Raw genomic sequence first — 5,565 nt, 5'->3', positions numbered from 1 at the left:
TCCAAATGCATTGCCCTTGTTTCTGTGAAATCTAATTGAAAACCAATATTCTATTCTAAAACACTATAACCTCATGATCTATCAGTGGTGAGGAGAAACGGAAGACCAGGCCTGTCTATTTCTCAAGATGCTGGTGACAGTCTGACTGGTTTACATATACTCACATATTCAGTCGTCTCACAACTGGTGAGAACATGTTGGAAGAAATTGGCTGGAGTTCTCAACGGACATTCAGAGTCAAGGTTAGCCAGAACAAAAATGCAGTGAAAATGACCACAAATAATGAACAGCTGAAGCACATCTGTTTTTTAGTATGCAGCATGACTAGGACTGGGTGGAAAGGACTGAACGCCTCTCCTGGATGGCACTCTCTATGTGAACAAGGCATCACAAGATGATATGAGACTTGCGTAGGTCCGATTACCTGTCTGGCTGTGATCAAAATATGACTCTGAAGAGCGTTTCAAGAGGCACAGCCACTGCTCAGAGCTAGAGAGACCAATGGGAGACTGACAAGTGTCCATAGGTTCTCGATCGAAGCAGGGAGCCAAGGAGAGAAAAGATTTAACCCCAAATGCATTGCAAGATACTCTCTGTTCTGGGTCCAGTGGTCATTTTTTTTGAGAAACGAAATCCCTGTCTGGAAGGAGGAAAGACAGGTACAAAGGAATTGAACGAGGTTGGTCAACTCAAGGCCAGATAACTACAGATTTTCTGATGGAAGTGTTTGGCAGAGAGCTGAATTATGACAGACTCCCACGTACTGGTGACAATCTGATTGGGGGAAGAACAAGAATGGCCCAAGGTACAAAGGTACAAGTATGGTACAATGGTACAATGGTACAAGTACAAGGTCCATATGATTCTCTCTTCCATGTTTCATCCTCAATATTTAGATAGAATGTAGAACTCAGCACAGCCATAAATGTGTCCTTCGCACAGAATGGCACCAGCTGAACTTTGACCTGTCTGATATGGTTCTCAATGAAAAGCAGATGATTTATTTTTTCAAATGGAAAGCAGGTTATTTGTATCATTTAAAGCCAACCTCTGCCCTTGTAGGTAAGAAAAGGTAAGTGTTTGGGTAAAAGGTTTTTCCTCACTATTATTATCACTCTCACCGGTTCAAACTAAATTCCATTATATTAATTTGTCCATCAGACACTTTGATCCAGCAGAGAATCGTAAATGTCGTCTTCCACCTGTAGAGCCACACAAACTAAGCCTTGTGGTTTTCGAGACCATTCAAGCACACAGTAATAGACAGAGACAATGAACTTCAGTTACCTGAAGACTTCCAAATTCACTCAATGTATACAGGCAGTTATCTCTGACGTCAATATTTAGCTATTTCAAATTCATCTTAATAAAACAGGGAGGCCTTTTTTGAGGAGTTCCATATATAAAACATGGCATATATAAACATGACATCCACACACTGAGAGATCTAAGAAGGTTTTCAAGAGAAGAGAAATATATGAGGCTGAGTTACGGTGTTCACAAATTCCAGGAATCTGAATTTAATATATCACACTGCTGTTGAATTCTGACAAGGCCTGACAGTGGATACCTGGTCAGTAACAGGCAACTGCCAAGAGATTTGTGTTTGTGCTGTAAATGTATGAATGCTGGGACCTTTTGTTAGGGTTTCATACTGATATTACCCGCAATTTTGCAATTACACATTCAATATTAGGTCTCCATGGTCATCACACTGCAGCTGTATCTGACGAAGCTACTCAAAGGCAGTAGTCCTCATGAAATACTGAGCCAATAAAATATCCAAATTCATTTATGATTCATGAAAACATGTCTGTCCGCGGTAACTAGGCCTGAAGGTGTTGCCTATCTATTCATGTATGTATCCAATGTACTCTGTAGGCCATATAGACAGTCCCTTCAGATCACCCAGGTTAATTATTCATGTCCATCTGGCATTGCAGTTCTACCTTGGTTGATTATTGCAGGGGCATGTTTTGAAAGCGTACTAGGGTGGCTTTGAGGCATTAGAATGCCTTTGTTTTACTATTAATAACTCAAATGATCTAACTGTTGGACAATCAAGCTGAATCCAAAAACAGTTAACTTGTAAACGCTACAATTAGCCTAGGGCCTAATTGTTGGTCAATTATTTGATCAAAGTTGGTCCACACACACACACTCATTTTCCGTACAAACAAGGGAGTTATAAAGTAGAGGAGCGCGACTAATGACCCGTCCCCGCGACATCACCTTCAATAAAATGTGTTGCGGAGAACGGAAGCCACACAGTTCCGCTTAACAAAGGAAGGTCATTGGTCCAAGCTTGCAATTCCTTGCAACGCAAACCCTCTGGTGTTGCTACATTCCAGACACTGAACGCCATACCCAAACTATCTGTCCCGGCTTGCCATCTTCCCGCAGGAGTGCAACATCGCCGTTCCAAATTATATTTAGTCAAGGACATTCGCCTTAATAAATCAGCATTAATTATTCCTAAAGTGGTGATTGTAATGATTGATATACGTCTGTGCGTCACTGAACTCCATAATAGGACATAGCCTAACCATGGTGTTGATGATTTACAGTGAGTCATCCGTATTCTTCTCATGATAAGTGATTATGGTGATGAGGTAATCTTAAAACAAGCTACTATAACAATAGGCCTAATTAAAAGATTAGTGTACAACATACAGAGCGGTATGGTATGGGTCATCCCATACTTAAAGTAGAACAAGAGGGGCGTCTCTCCTATGTTTCTCTTAAATCCACGTGGCCACAGTGGGACATAGTGGTGCTCGAACCCGTTTGTAGGAGAGCAGTTGACTCCACTGTTTGATGCAGAGGAAAGCAGCTGAACATTTCACTGTGAATCTCCGCTACGAAGCCGTCCGTTTGCCTGGTAGAAAGGAGAGAGCGGGTGTGTGGTGTACCACGGACAACTACTGAATGATTTCTTCGCTTGACCATCCAGACAGCCTTGGTTTTAACTGTTTTGGGTTTTTTTTTTAGGTGACAAAATAACATTTAAAAGCCAGTAGCCTACTGCCCATTGCTGACAAGCTGAATCCCCAAGATAACGGTTTTTGCTTCCATCTACATGCGCTCGCCGGAGATTTCCCGTAAGTAACCAAACCCTTTGTACAGTAGACCGGCACGGGCATTCCCTGTCGTGTTTTGTCCTTTGTATGTTTTGTGTCGGGCTATTCCGACCTGTCTTTATTTGAATAGCCTGCATGTGTCCAGTACGTCTAATTGGCTATTCTACTTAGTTGGCATGTTACAGAATAACTGTCCAAGTTCTGGCGATTCTCAACCTACTGTAGCGCAAAGCTTTATAGGCAAAAAAATCAACAGTAAAATGCAGACAAGCTTTCTGTGATATGTGGTTTATTTTGCTTAGACAATGCTACACCGAACTGCTTCAAAAGGTAAAGAACGGTGAGACTGTGGCTCAGGTTGATATGAGAATCCAGTAAGTTAACAAGGAAGAACGATTTGTTATGCCTTGTTGTGTAATAGTCATCGTACACCACCGTACGACATTCTCGTATTTGGAAAACCTACAAAACAAACTGTCGAAAGCGACGGACTTCAGAACGTGTTCCCAATCGTTATCAACAATTCCGTGATTAGCTTTGGCTTTTCTGGGAGTTCGGAATTGTCACTGTGGCTTTCTTGACCTGCAGTGGACTTGCCAGACAGACCTATTGAAAAGGAATTTTGCATGCGTGTTATGTATTCTGTACAAACTACCAAGAAGAGCTGAAAATATGACGATTCGGTCTGAAAGCCATGTTGCTCAATCGACTGGGGTTAGTTGCGGTAGGTTCTGGAAAAAAAAAATCACGCATTGAGCGATTTCACTGTCTCTCCCACGTCTCTCTCAGGTCTGATATTACCGACTTTCCACGCAGATAATGCCTCCGTTTATTCATTCCACCAAGTCGTGCAAGCGCCGTCATAAATTCTTCATTGCCCACTTATGCCGTCCAGACATCTGTTGAGTACTCTTTGATGGCACAGATGTTGCGAGAGAAATAAAAGAAATCGATTCGTACAGATACGTGGTAGGTGTTTCACAGTGCAAAACAACCCTTTTTTTAGAGCTGTACATTATTGTGACCCTCTGTAAGTGGCATAAGTGGTGCTGTACTGCACGTCTGCCTCAAGAGAGGGAATTACTATTGGCTGGACGGGGTGAGAAACTGATGTGCACTGGATATCTGATCGTTCATGAATAAGGGGGAAAACTTCAGATTGCTGCTTTTTCTCCTGGACCTGTACTCTCATATCACCCAGCCAGAAGGCTGCACTCTCTATCTCACTCTCTCTTTCTATAAGATAGAGGTCTGTGCATTTGCCTGAGGATCAAGACATTCTTGATTTTCACAGTCCATCCTCAGAAAGATCAAAGAATTGGGGAGAAATAGAGAAGGAAAGTGTATATGTGTGTGTGTGTGTGTGTGTGTGTGGAGTGGGGGGGGGGGCGTAACATATTTCCTGTCTTAGGTAGGACAGGAGCTGTGACGGGGAAATGATGGGTGCTTTTAATTAAAGACTAGCCGTCCTGAAGCAGACCAGAGCCTGTGTAGCCAGCCTTTGTGGCTGTGGCTGTCTGCTTCACCGAAAACAGAGATAGACATGATGGCGTCTGCCATTGCGATTCAGCACATGATTACTCACAGGCTGTGCATGGCTGTGCTGTCGAGAGACTACATACAGGCCCAGGACTATTCAGAGCTGTGGTTCGGCCAGCGTATGTACCCCAGTGCTGACAGAGAAATATTTGCAGCCGTTTTTTATTTATTCAAGAGGGGTCCCAGACACATTCTTTTAACCCCTTGCACCCAAGCCCTTTTCCCTCCGTCTCTCCACGTCTCTCTCTCTCTTCCTCCCTTCCTCCCCCCCTCCTTCCTTCTTTCAGAACATGCTTTAAAATTCTGTCTCTTCACTAGATTCGCCCTCTGTTTCCACTTAAAGATTTGGCTCCAAACCAAAAACCTGCAGGACTTCTTTCCAGCCAACCCACAAAGTTTTTTTTTTTTTGCAGTGATACCTAGAAAAAAAGGCATGTTGAGAAGGCAAGCCTGGAGTCTCGGGGGGCAAGTCTTAAATTACATGTGTGTATCCACGGCCTCACTACAGACTAGAGCTGATTCACGGCAACCGAGTGTTGACTGCTGTTTCAAAAGTGTATTTCTATGCATTTGTTTGCAAGGTTTGACGTTTACCCAAAGATAACAGCTTGTGTTTTGTGTGTGTGTGTGTGTGTGTGTGTGTGTGTGTGTGTGTGTGTGTGTGGTGTGTGTGTGTGTGTGTGTGTGTGTGTGCGTGCGTGTGCGTGTATATGTGTGTGTGTGTGTTAGAGTGTGTGTGAGAGAGAGAGGTGTAAATAGCAAGGAGATCTAAAATGGGCTGCTGCGATGGTTCAATAGCCTTTGCATGCAGACAGCGGGGGTGGAGGGGGGGGGGGGGGGGGCAGTACCAAAACGAGGCCCCGTGCACAAAACTATCTGTGGGCCCCTTCCTGTGGAGAACCCCTCATCTGCTTCCATTTGAAGGCATATAAAGACCTCCCACCCT

General features: G+C 43.6%; 1 protein-coding gene across 2 annotated transcripts in view; it reads left to right on the top strand.

Moving 5' to 3' along the window:
- The first annotated feature begins 2,353 nt into the window (after positions 1 to 2,353).
- The window catches only part of LOC105904934 (CMP-N-acetylneuraminate-beta-galactosamide-alpha-2,3-sialyltransferase 1), a 19,447-nt gene continuing 16,235 nt past the window's right edge, over positions 2,354 to 5,565 (top strand). The window contains exons 1-2 of one of the 2 annotated variants that reach the window (XM_031586437.2): positions 2,354 to 2,566; positions 2,992 to 3,101. The gene's annotated coding sequence lies outside the window, so the exon portion shown is untranslated. The other variant, XM_012832888.3, reaches the window with a different exon arrangement.

This window comes from Clupea harengus, chromosome 19 (assembly GCF_900700415.2).
Source record: "Clupea harengus chromosome 19, Ch_v2.0.2, whole genome shotgun sequence".
NCBI classification, from domain to species: domain Eukaryota; kingdom Metazoa; phylum Chordata; class Actinopteri; order Clupeiformes; family Clupeidae; genus Clupea; species Clupea harengus.
The sequence above is the reverse complement of the archived record's forward strand: the minus strand, read 5'-3'. Positions and strand labels throughout refer to the sequence as shown.